The following is a 13,129-nucleotide window of genomic DNA, read 5'->3' on the forward strand; positions in this document are numbered from 1 at the left end:
ATATATATATATACACCTTTACATGTAAAGGAGAATGTGATCTCCATGGGTGCTGTCTGTGATGTACACAGCAGTTGGTGAACATTTTTTGAGCCGTAGCTGGTACTATTTAATAGATTTAAAAAGGCTAGAAGCAAGGAGGTCTATATTACCTGAAGAGCGCAGTCTCTGTCTGTTGGCGTTCGCATTCACCTCGCAGTTGTTCACTGATATCACTGATTGGCTGAAGAGCACGCGCAGTCCCAGGCTTTTCACTAGTGACTAGAGCTGTGACAGGAAAGGCAACAGATGGGAAAATCTGAGTCCTTGTTATGCTTTTAAGAGGCCTCTAAAAACAAAAAGATAGATATTACATTATACAATACATTGTTCGTACCATGCAAGTAAGGTGCTGTGCGCTACCGTTCAAAAGTTTGGAGGGGTAAATTTTTTTTTTTTGTCTCTTATGATCAATCAAGGCTGCTTTAGTTTCATCAAATTGAAAACAGTAATACTGTAAAATAACTTTTCTATCTAAAATTTTTTATGTTTTCCTGTGAATTTTTTCAGCATAATTACTCCAGTCTTCAGTGTCACATGATCCTTCAGAAATCATTCTAATATGCTGATTTGCTGCTCAAGAAACATTTATTACTATCAACAATGCTGAAGACAGTTGTGCTGCTAATACTTTTGTAGAAACTGATACAGTTTTAAAGATTCTTTGATGAATAAATCTGGATGTTTGAGTTGCCCTGCATTTTAGACATGTCTCTAAATTTGGCCATGTCCATCCCATCAGCTCTGACTCATAAATGGACATCTCCGGGCCTGTCCAGCTGTCTAAACTCACTAAGTGGCCTGTGTCTCTGTCGCGACCTCCTCGTCCTTGTCTCGACGAGATCTCTGTCTTTGTGCTGCCACCAGCTGGTCCTCCATCTACTAAAGAGAAGATGTCATGCTGCTTGCTGCTAAAACTCACCTGAAAACACTTCACCAGTGCTTGAGCACTGGATCTGTCAAGATTCCCAAGCAGGCTGCAGATGTTCAGGCTCATTTATAAACGTGATGCTGATTGATAATTAGTAAACTGACACACTCTTTTATTAATGATGCAGACAGTCAGCGACCTTCCTGATGTTGGGTTGGTCATAAGGATTTGGCTTGGGAATTCAGTGCATAACTTTTAAGGTCACTTGTATTGTAATTTGTTTTAAGTCCGAGTCATTGTAAGATCTTAGGCCCAGTTTACACCTGGTATTAAGATGTGTTTTGGTCGATCGGAGCCCAATGATATCCTACAAACAATGTTGATATTGAAGGATATGGAAACACATATAGTGAATGTAATGTAGGCTATGCAATATATTATGTGCAAAAAAGGTGGTTAAAATCACATTACATTCTAACATTGTAACATTACACTCTAAAAACAATGCTTTTGTTTTTAAATGGACTAAAGACTAAAATAAAAAATGCAAATAAAAACAAAAGCACAAACTAATTATATTAGCCTGCATTTGATTACCCCATCATAATGGTCACTTTCATAAAAATATACTAGTAGGTTTAAAATTCCACATATGGCACATTTATTGTCTCCAAAAACAAATATTTTAGCAATATGTATATTTTAGTCAGAATTATTGCGCTACTAATATTCTAATGTGCTCTGTTTGGCGCGCTCATTCACTGAAGCTTGAATTTTAGCAGAGATTCACTTGCAGAAGGCTCGTCCTCTCCTGACAGTGAAATGGACATATTTGTTTGACTTTCTAACATTTACAGATGGAGAATATACCTGTGAAATGTAGCCTTATCCAGCTTAATGCAGAGTCACGGAGCTCTATTCGATCTGCCCGGGTAAAAACAGAATTAACTGACTGTAATGTATGCCAGGACTGATTTTGAAGGCAAAAGTCCTGCTGATCTCATTGATTTCCTTCAAAAATCTGTGTGAGAGCATGGGGCAGCTGTACACATCGTCATGTTTTGCGGTGATTGTCCCTGTGTCCACGGCTTCTGTCGAGCGGATATTCTCAGCCCTAAAGCGAATTAAATCTTATGCCAGAAATACAAGGGGACAGACTCGACTTTCAGCATTAGCCTCGATAGAAAAGACTCATTGTTGAAACTGAAACGCACAGATTACCTGTACAACAGAGTCATTTAAGTCTTAGTGGATTAATTCAGGTAGGACACCACTGAAGGCCTAGGTGTGAAATGCACCATCCACCACTGCAAGTGGATGAGGCTAAATACAGGTGTAAACAGCCCCTAAAACTTTTTGAGCTTGTCCACTTTTAACCACTTACAGAGGTAATCGAAAACGAATACGACTGGATTGCTTTCTTCCTTAGTTGTTATATTTAGGCATATATGAACACGGCAATCCCACTCGGATCCAGACCAAAACAATCGCTCTGAGATCGCCTAAATGAGGTGGTCTCGGCCCGATTGAAAACGAACTCTGAGGTGTGAAAGCAATCCGACCCACTGGACCAACCAACTAAGCCGTATCATAATGCATGTGTTATATACAAGAAGCAGTGTCTGATTCTGAGAGTTTTTATGGCTGAAAACCAAAGAGCGCCTCTTTATCTGAGTAATTACTCTTCTTCGTGCATTGCAAGAATGCTTCCCTGAGTACTGCTGTATCAATTTTATATATTTTTAATATATATTTAATTTATCAGTCAGAGCAGGAATCAAGGCTACATTCGGATTTGTGTTTGTGTTGAGTTATAAACAAAGCCACAAAAAGCCAGCGGAGCGAAATTCTCTATCCATCTTGATATATGACGCAGAGGAATGAAAACAGTTGTACTCTGACCAATAAGAGGACAGTTTTATACACATGTGACTTGCATAAACGCTTTGAAATGTTGCCTTGTGAAAGCGAACCGAACCAGGAAGAAAATGCAACATAGTAACAAATTAAGTCTGTGCTTCGGAATAAAGAAATGATGTGAAAATGCAGCCCTATACACTGCAACTATGGCATGAGTTGGGCAGGGGCTTTGCTAATCAGGTTTTCTGATAATCAAGTCATTTTGTGTGAAAAGACAATGGTCATGAAACCAGTGGACTTCAGAGAGAAAAAAATACTTTTGGCGTTTGGTTAGAGAGACGGTGCTCACAGAAGGCACATGCTAACTTTCTTTCTCAATTGGCTCATTTTGGCTTTCATGGGGTCTATAATAACATTTTCTACCTCATGAATTTTGCTGAATATGAAATGAATATCTTCATAAATGGATATTAAGGCTTTAGCTGTGCTTAGCCGCTGGAGTATAATAGAAACCCACATTTTGCTTAAGCCGAACAATAACTCCCGGCAAATAATCCGTCGAGGTATAAAACGTAATGCCGCACATATCTTTATTAGTTTCAGAAATATTTCCTCTGATCGATAGATAAAAACTACATGGTTCTCATATATATGCTGTCAAACGAACCTTATTAAAGTTTCATCTTTTTAGAGTTCACCAAAATAGCTGAACGGTATTAACTACAGATGTGGCGCAAGCAAGCCTATAGAATCATTCATCTAGACGAGATGACAGGTCAAATATATGATTCTGTCAGAGATAAAGATCATTCATCCCGCTACGAGCTCTCTATTACTGTACGGTCTAATAATATAATTCAAACCGCAAAGGGAGTTGATGAGATTTAATCTCAAATATATGAGACAACAAACAGCCTGCCTTCATTAAAAGCTAAATATTGTTTTGATGCCATGTTTACTAATACTTCCCATTCAGTTTTTTTCTTGCAATGACAGTCAGTCAGCAAAAAATGCTAATCTGCTTTTCATTGATTGTGTTTGTAAGATGCTAAAATAAGATGCGCTCATAACACAATCGAACGACTTTCGCATCGCATAATGTAGTTTATGAGAATGCATATGCGAAAAACAATTCCACATGAATGAACTGCTGTGTTTTTAATCAATACGTTATTAATCATACATAGAAATCCCCAAAATAGTTCATATAGGCCAACGTCTCTTCCTCCTTTTTCAGTCCTAAAACTCTCTCTCTCCATTACTCAATCTCTCTGTGAGCTCATGGTGAGACGGTGTCGACAGGCCCGCAGTGCTGAGATTTGCATATGCAGGTGTCATGAGTGTCACGAGACGGGTTTCAGCTCTCAGCGTGGTCCTGGTCCTGCGGTGTGCACTTAACAGCACATATAAACTAGCAGGATGCTAAGCGCACATTCTCGGAGGGTGGCCCGCCAGGAGCTCCTCTTTAGCGGTGTGTCCCATTCGGCGTGAATATTCATGATGCACTTTACAGTGGGATCAGCTGCGGCTGTGGCGTGTTTACGAGTGTTTCCCGCGGTAAAGATGCGTGGGAGAAGAGCAGACCTTGCCGCAACTCGGCTCTCGTTAGCAGTAATTAAGCATCAGTCTGAAGCTCAGGCTTAATTGGCAATTAACGATATGTTTGATAAGGGTGAGTGTGTCGGTTCTATGTTTAGAATACATTAAGGTAAATAAGCACTCAGAGTGCACGACACCGGCCTCGACATCATATAAACAAACTACGAAAGCAGATTGCTATTACACTTTCTTTAGCATAAAGTGGGCATCTATAATAGTAATCGGACAAAACCTTGGTCAGAACTCACGCAGCCGCAAAGCATACTGGGTAGCCGACAGCTGTGTTTAAGGACATAAGCCTAAATTCAATGTGAAGATGAACAAAAGTCTTACGGGTTTGGAACGACATGAGGGTGAGTAATTAATGACTCATTTAGTAATGAGTAATTTTGGGGTTTTTTTGCACATTAAAAAAATACATCATTATATTACATATAAACATTTTATATATACACATTAAAAGGGATAGTTCACCCAAAAAGGAAAATTAGCCCATGATTTACTCAACCTGAAGTCATCCTATGTGTATATGACATTCTTTTTTCAGATGGATACAATCGGAGTTATATAAAAAAAAATGTCCTGGCTCTTCCAAGCCTTATAATGGGAGTGAATGGGTGTATGTCTTTGGAAGTCCATCAAAGCGCATCCATTCATGATCTTCATGACCTGGGATGGCTTCAGGGTGAGTAAATCATGGGCTAATTTTCATTTTTGGGTGAACTATCCCTTTAACATCAAGAAACTGCAGTTGATTTTGCTTCTAGTTTGAATGGGAGGTCAAGTCGAGCTCATTGCATTGTGGGATACACTATTTACACTGGTTGCAAGCGGCACGTTTTTGCAAATAGTGGGTCATCTCGGTTATCCACGCATACAGAAAGCAGTGTGTGCACAGTAAACATACTTCATACTCTCTGTCAAAAAATAGCTGTAAGTCATTCTGAGCATACCCAGCGATGAGATCATTTCCTCCTCGTGCAGGCGGAGGAAGTGTTGGAGTAGATCAGCTATGGAGGGGGCCGTCTCGCCGTGAGCTAATTGACATGACATATTGACAGGCACTCTTCTGCGTCTGGGGACTCCGGCGCCTGCACAGCCTTCCACATCTCTAATAATCACTGATTAAAAAGCAGTTAAGAGCCTGTGAAGACCAAAATGTGCATTAACCAAACGACCTTCTGGGAGGGAAAAACAGCCGTGCCGGCGGAGAGAAGTTCTCCGGGAAGATGTCTCCCCTCTCCCAAACCACGGCACAGTTATCAAAAGATGAGATGTTTTGAAAATGTGTTTTCGCTAATATCCTCTTTTTGCCCAGATTCACATTATATCTATTATATCTTTATTGAGTTGACAGGTTTGTTTTTGAGCGGATTCTTTGGCTAACCAGCTTCGCAGTACTGCCAAACTTATGAAATAACCTTTGAGTTCTGGCTGATCTAATATAATTACATTGTTGCAGTTCATCCTTGACCCCAATCCAATGAAATAATTAAGGTCTCATAGCGTTTTAATTTGAAAAAGTTATGCTCTCTCCAAAGCTTTTACGCTCACTGGGGAATCTGTTGTCAGATCGGTTATTATAACAGCTTCCATTTAAACTCTAAATGCAATTTTCACAAAATAAAAAAAGTGATATGAATTGGTTTGGTAATTATTTTGGTGCCACTAGTGGAGCAGAAATGACACTACAGTTTAAAAGAATGCATCCCCGTTGAGAAGATTGGCTTTGACCAGCATGCTAGTTAATGCTTTCCTTTCCTTCCATCTCTTTTATGTTCTATGACGCCATGCTGAACTTCCAAAGCAAGCTTCAGCTCGTTCATTACTGTTATCAGCCTGAACGATTTCTCTCGTCCCAATCAATAGTTTCCTCGGAGCAAACGCGACTGAGGAACACACACGGGAAGCTGCGAGAGCATCAATCACGCCATCCTGACTGCAGAAAGTTCAAATCAGCCCTGAAGCAGATGCGCTCCTCACTCTCCCAACCATATAAACGCTTCAGAAGTAACTTTAGCAACCCTCATGCTTATTCTGTTGGGTGAGATTTTATTGAGACTTGTATTGGCATTACTGTGTTAATTCCTGCCTTTCAAGGATGTGCAAAAATAGTTATTTTCAATGTTCAGAGTTCAATCTTAAGGAAACCCTTTACTATTATGGTCCAGAAAACCCCAATTCCGACACATTGCTTTGCGTGGTTCAGTTCACAAAGGAAACATTTGTGTGTTTGAAAAACAGCTGGATGAAAATGTCTTAAAACCTTATGCGTTATGCAGAGGATGCCACTAAAACATTGCATTTGTACATAGACCAACAAAAAAAATATTGCAAGCTGAATAAAAAAGAACATGCAATGCCTTTGACAGATATTCAAAAAAATGAACATGCTACTACGGTAAATAGTAAAACTATCACATTTAGTAATTTTCTTAAAATACTAACATTCAAAGGTGTTAAATGTTTACAAAAGTGCCGCTTTGATGACTAGCATATCAAAATAATAAATATACTGTATATCTACATAAACTATCCAATCTAAGTAACGTTTAGGAAGGTTGTTGGATGTTCATTGTGTCCATTCCTACGGGTTTCCTTTCTGTTTTTCAGATCTGTATAATCTCTCTCTCACACACACACACACACACACACACACACACAAACTCACAAACTCACTCACAGGCACACAGGCTCCCGTGCAGCCATGTGTCCTCTGTTCAACCTTCATACATAAACCACAGGAAACGCGTTGAGCTGGGGAATGCCGTGGGAGTGCTGATATCTAAAATCAGCCTTTAAAGGAGCTTATTTTAATTCTTTATTTGAGGAAAGAAAATAGCTTGGGAGTTCTGCATGTTTGAATATGCAGCATCAGCAAAGCTCACTGTCCCCCATTCCAGACGCTCTCAAAGCCCCTTTTCATGCCTTAAAGCAGCAAATATATATATATATAAATAAATAAAACCCTTGATAAAATGATACATGCTTTTTGTTGGAGCTGTCACCTCGGCTACAAGTGCCAAAAACAATCAGCATATCAGATGTCCAGAATGAAATCCCTGCAGTGGACAGCTGACCAAGCCAGATGAATCTTCACTTTTCTATTCTGTCTCTTTTCAAAAACACTGAATCTATCAAACGCGACACAATGGCAGTGACAGCAATTTGCTGAGAAACATTTTGACAATAGGTTTCATTCAGAGATGTACGCACAATTTAATACCCACAAACAATCTGCACTGTGAATGGATCCACAGATATTTCTTGTTTTTTTTCTTCTTTTATTATTATTATTATTGCCTGCCTCATTATTGTTCATGAGCAATGAAAAGGCAGTCAATGGCCCATATCACTCAAAATATATTATCAAACTGTGTCATCCTGTCCCATGGTGTGAGTTTAATTCATTCCTGCTATGAAAAACAGTATCCCCCTGTTTGGTCAGAGGTGATTATGAAATTGCAGATTTAATTTTCTGAAGACAACTCTACTCTTGCATACACAAACACATTACCAGGAATACTGCAAATGTTGCAACAACAGCAAACTAAATGTCAGGTCATAAATGATAATTAAAAAGTGTAAAAAAGAATATAGATACATTAATAATAAAATATACAAATACTTTAAAAATAATTAATACATGTTAAAATTATGAGTGCTGTATTTAAGTACACTTTTTGAGTATCTGTACTTTACTTGAGTATATTGTTTTCAGGAAACTTTTTACTCTAACCACTACATTTGAAAGACAAATATCGTACCTTTTACCGCACAACAATTCTGTCAAGGTCCTCGAGTAGAAAGTAGTAACGTCAGTCAGGGGATGATTTTGGTTGCATGTTTGTTGGAAATGAAAGTCAGATTGACGTCAGAACCCGACGTCAGATTTAAAGTTGTTTGGCTTTTAGTATGAATATGTTAGCCTTACTGTTATCTACAAGCTAGTGTGCTCCAAAACAATGACAAAATTCGCATTTAGAAGACCAAACCCAACATTGGAAATGAAAGTCGGGTTGGTTTCTGACGTCAACCCGATTTTCATTTTTAACCAAAATACAACGTCTGTCCAACATTGGAGATTAATGTCAACCTGGCGTTGGATTCTGACATAAACCTGATTTTCATTTTCAACATTGGGTTTGGTCTTCTAAATGCGAATTTTGTCATTGTTTTGGAGCACACTAGCTTATAGATACATTTTAAAAAATATGTATATGTGTGGGAAGTATGTTGGCAGGTAAACCTGTTATTTTCATGTGTTACTTGTAACATACCCCAACACTTATTTATAGCAAGTTTGACACTTTCATGCATGAATTATGATAACCACAGTCAGGATTTTTTTCTCATGTTTTTTTATTGCTCTTAGGGCATGAAAAACAAAATTTTAACTTTTTTTACACATATTTTAAGAGATTTTCAGATATACACTTGAGTGGACAGTTTTTAACTGAATTAGTGAAGTTATTCATGTAATTTCGGGAGGAGTAGCCCATCTAATCTTCTAATTAATACCAAGGTATAAAAACCAGCCTCTTACCACTTCTCGTCATTAGTTCTTTCGGCATCCCTCCTTCCCTTCTCCTCCTTTTGTACCATATTTTGCCTGTGTAATAGGGGGCAACCGGAGCTCGAGTAGAATATCCTCTCTGAGCCGCTCTATAGCAGACAGCAAGCCAAATCCGTCTTACCACTTACGCTAAGATTATATGGGTACACAAACTCGTGAATTACTGTATTGTACTGTATTATACAAATCAGTAATAACACTGCAATGTTGTGTATTTAACAAACCAATGAACAAATTGATATAAAATGTGAAAACTATAAATGTACAAAATAAATATAATACAGCTTCATTTATTGCATGCAAATGCAACTGAGTTTTGTTCCTGTTCAACCAGCAGACAGAGAAGAACTTACAAGTGAATGTCACGTGTCTTTGATATCAGAACATGAGGACACAATTCTATCAAAGATTTCTACAACCGGTGAAGATTCAACTCAGACTATGGAGAAAATGATCACGCTCCCTCCAGTTTAAGAGTGCACCAATGTACCCTTATTAGCTGATAATTCTGATTCTATTCAAAATGGACAAATTTCTTTCTCAGCTCTCCACTCTGAAAAAACCCTCTGGAGTAACACATTACTAGTAACGTGCATTACATAATCAGATTACTTTTTTGATATGACAAAGTAACGCATAACAAGTAATGTGCATTACGTAATTAGATTATTTTTTGACTTTACGAGTAAAGTAATGCATTACAAGTAACATGCATTATGTAATCAGATTACTTTTTGACGAAACTGAAAGTTACAATCTAATAACACAAATACATTTATTTACAGACAAAAAAACGTTACTGCCGATGAAGTATTTTCGAGAAAAACAGTCCCAGTAAATCGACAGTATGAATTGTAGCTGAAATACAGCTAGTGATTCATGATGTACAATCTAGTGGACACGGACAGATGATTAATCAGAAGTTCCTCCCAATCTAAAATCAATTCTTGGAAAATTTAACAATGATATGACTCCTTAGGTGTTGCAACATTTATTTATTTTTACCTGCAAGAGTCTTCTAGAAGGAAAGGATGGATATTCCATAGCAACTTGGCATTTCTGACTGGCCATCGGCCAATTCCACATAAAAAGGCTTGCCACATGGTGGCAGTGGATGATGCACTAGTGTCCACTGTACTGGTTAATGTGCAACTATGCCATCAAAACCCAAGCATAAGAAAATGGCTTTTTAATAGCTGTCCACTAGTGACCTCTATGCATGAAAGGGTTAATAAATAAACAAATGAGTGTTTTGAATAAGTGTCCTATACAGTAGCTCTGTAATGTGCATGCACACATGGTGACAGGGAGAAAGGTTAAAGATGAGCAGACAGACCATGACACTATGACACACAGCAGCTGTAGAGAGAACAAGATAATACAGCTGCACTATAAACAACCGCCTTATGGGTTTATTCTCTCAGCTGTGAATGTTTAAAAACAGCTCAGTGTCACGTACAGCAGCATGTCTGTTAATGAAACACCCCCTTAAAAGATCTAGACGAACACATTTCTACAGACCACCACTTTCTCACTGTTCCCTGCTGGAAAACTAGGGCATTGCAGATTAAGGTGGTCAAGCTAGGTTTGGAAATATGATGGTTGGGGGTCTGCTGCTGGTCCAAGATGGTCTACCAACTTCAAAAACTGGCCCACCATCTGGAAGAGCAGCTACAAACCATCAGATGCTTGTTTCAGTTGGATGTCCCAACAGGATTCACATCGCCCATCACACCTCAGGATAAGCTTTTAATACTCCACCGGTGTCTGGTTCTGGAACCTGATTCGGTTGGATCTCTCTCACAGTCTTTAGGTTGGACCGAAGCCCAGGTCTCTCTTGCGTTTTTGGCTAAATGACTAGAGTGTCCCTCCCCACGGCACTACCCTCATGCTTCAGTAGACTGAAAAAGAGCTGAATATTTTCTTTTTATTTCTTCTGCTTCAAGAGAAGGCAGAGTCCTGGTTTTCATTCAAACTAATGATCTGCAAAACAATAAAATATGAGGTGATCTACTTTTACTCTGCAGAGACATTCTTTCTCTCTGCAAAACATTGAATATGACAGACGGAACAGCACTACCGTCATGTGATGTGCGTGTCTTGACTCGGGCTCCAAAATAGACACAAGATGTTAATAAATATCAAGTATCATGGGTGAAAAATGATCTAAACGGAATTAAAACATTGGAACATCAACAAATAGTGTTGTAAATAGTGTTCTTGATAGTATTTATTAACATCTTGACATCATTACAAATCAAAAGGACAATGTGAAGTTTGTTCATTTATTTATTGTATTTCACAAAGGAAGAAGGGGTTGTCAACATCTCCAAATACAAATACAGTTTTAACATTAATAATACCAATGACAAAAAAAAGACAAGCATTTTTTATTATTATTTACATACATTTTTGTACAATGAACAATTATGCACTAATGCTTAACCCAGTAAAACAAAACAATCCAAAAATTAAAATATAAATAAATGCTATAGAAGTAGCAGGTGAAGTTGACAAGTGTTTTTTGAAAATCTAATTATTTGAAAGAAATGTGCAAAACAATATGCAAGATTCAAATGCGATGCCATTTACATGGATATTTTCCATGACAAAAGTCAAGGGACAATTTTGTCACCACATGTTGAGAATGATTTAAATACGTAATTATTCAATGATGATATTAGATAAAGATACAGCTGGCAAAGCTTCATGCAGTGGGGTGTGGTTTAGCATGAGGGGAATACAATAGCTGGTTACCATAGTAATGAATTCATTTACTATGGGAAAAAGAGATACTTCCTATTGAGTGGGTATTTGCAGAAACAGACATTCTTTTTGTGTTCCATGGGATGCAAGTGACCTGAGGGTAAGTGAACGATGGCAAAAATCGTCATTGTTAGGTAAACTATTCTTGAGTGTGTTTGCTCATCCAAAAGACACAGTGTCTCCCAACTTAAAGGGGGGAAAGTGTTGCGTCAGCTATGTTGTGACTGCCAAACTGCCTTATCTCACTCTTCCCTTAAGATTAGTCCCATTTCATCAGCTGTTATTTTGTAGGCGCTCGTGTGATGCAAGGAAAGCAATCATTTTGGGTTTTTTCTACTCCTGGCCTTGATCCAAATGAGAGTATTTTTTTTCTCAACTACATAATTAACAGTAGAGTATGTTATCTGCAGGCATGAATCGTGAGGAAGATCTGCGGTTGTGTGGTCTGAACCGCACACCCTGTGGCTCAGATGTTCTCCGTCATCTCTGAAAAGAAATCACACAAGTCAGCAAGGCAAGAAGAGAGAGGGCCTCTGAACGCTGTTCCTTCATGTAATAACACCGAAAGAAATTCCGTCTTTTCGCTGGACCGCCGGCCAAGAAGTGTAAAATCTCTCACTCTGTTGAATGTGATCTTGTCAAAGGGGGCATTAAATATTGATCAGGCGAGAAGATGGTCAATAAGTCAGGATTCAGATGTTCTGCTGGGAGCCCGGCAGCCACAGTCAAACACTGGCAGAATTGTTATGGATCCCGACTGAGAGAGATGACGGAAATACTGCTGCCCGCCTGGTCTAAATATCACACACTGCTTTCAATTACATCATGCGTCATTTTCTATAGGGGAACTGGTGTCATCTTGTTAAAATATCCTTTGCAGCTGTTTTTGTTGATTTAATGGTTTTCACAGAGCTATCTTACAGCTACTTACTGTAAAACTTGCAGGAGTTCAAGCTCTCCAACAGGTAACACCAGCACATCCTTTACGTCTCCAAACTAGTTTCATTTGAAACTTTCTGACACTCTCCATTGATTGAGAAGTTTTCTGTTGTTTTCCAGACAGCGCTTGATAGCCGAGGGCAGAGGGGCAGGACTCACGTCATCCATCATTTCCACGGCAACTTGCCTTCTTAGGGACATCTGTGCAATCAGTGGAGCATCAGCCCTCGAGTCAGGCACTGCTGCCTCCGTCCAATCCTGCAAACGGTCATCAGGACAGAACAGCCTCAGCCGGACCAAACGGGAAACAAGAAATGAGGATTTTTCTTACTCCTCATTGTCAAGTTATTTATGTCACTGTCTCAAGCAGCGGGGCTCATCTCGTTCCCGTCAATCTGATGGTCTTATTTTCAAAAGGGATCGTCTTTTAGAACACAATTTAGCAAGGGTGAACTACATTCATCTGTTGATCTCAAAGC

At 38.8% G+C, this 13,129-nt stretch overlaps 1 long non-coding RNA gene across 1 annotated transcript in view; it reads right to left on the bottom strand.

Annotated features, from left to right (window-relative positions):
* Positions 1-100: 100 nt before the first annotated feature.
* Positions 101-13,129, bottom strand: part of LOC309489088 — a 39,498-nt gene continuing 26,469 nt past the window's right edge. The window contains exon 2 of the long non-coding RNA XR_014202340.1: positions 101-267. This is a non-coding gene — a long non-coding RNA (uncharacterized lncRNA). The remainder of the gene's footprint in view (positions 268-13,129) is intronic.

The sequence above is a fragment of the Leuciscus leuciscus genome, assembly GCF_965113295.1.
Source record: "Leuciscus leuciscus genome assembly, chromosome: 24".
In the NCBI taxonomy this organism is placed as follows: Eukaryota; Metazoa; Chordata; class Actinopteri; order Cypriniformes; family Leuciscidae; genus Leuciscus; species Leuciscus leuciscus.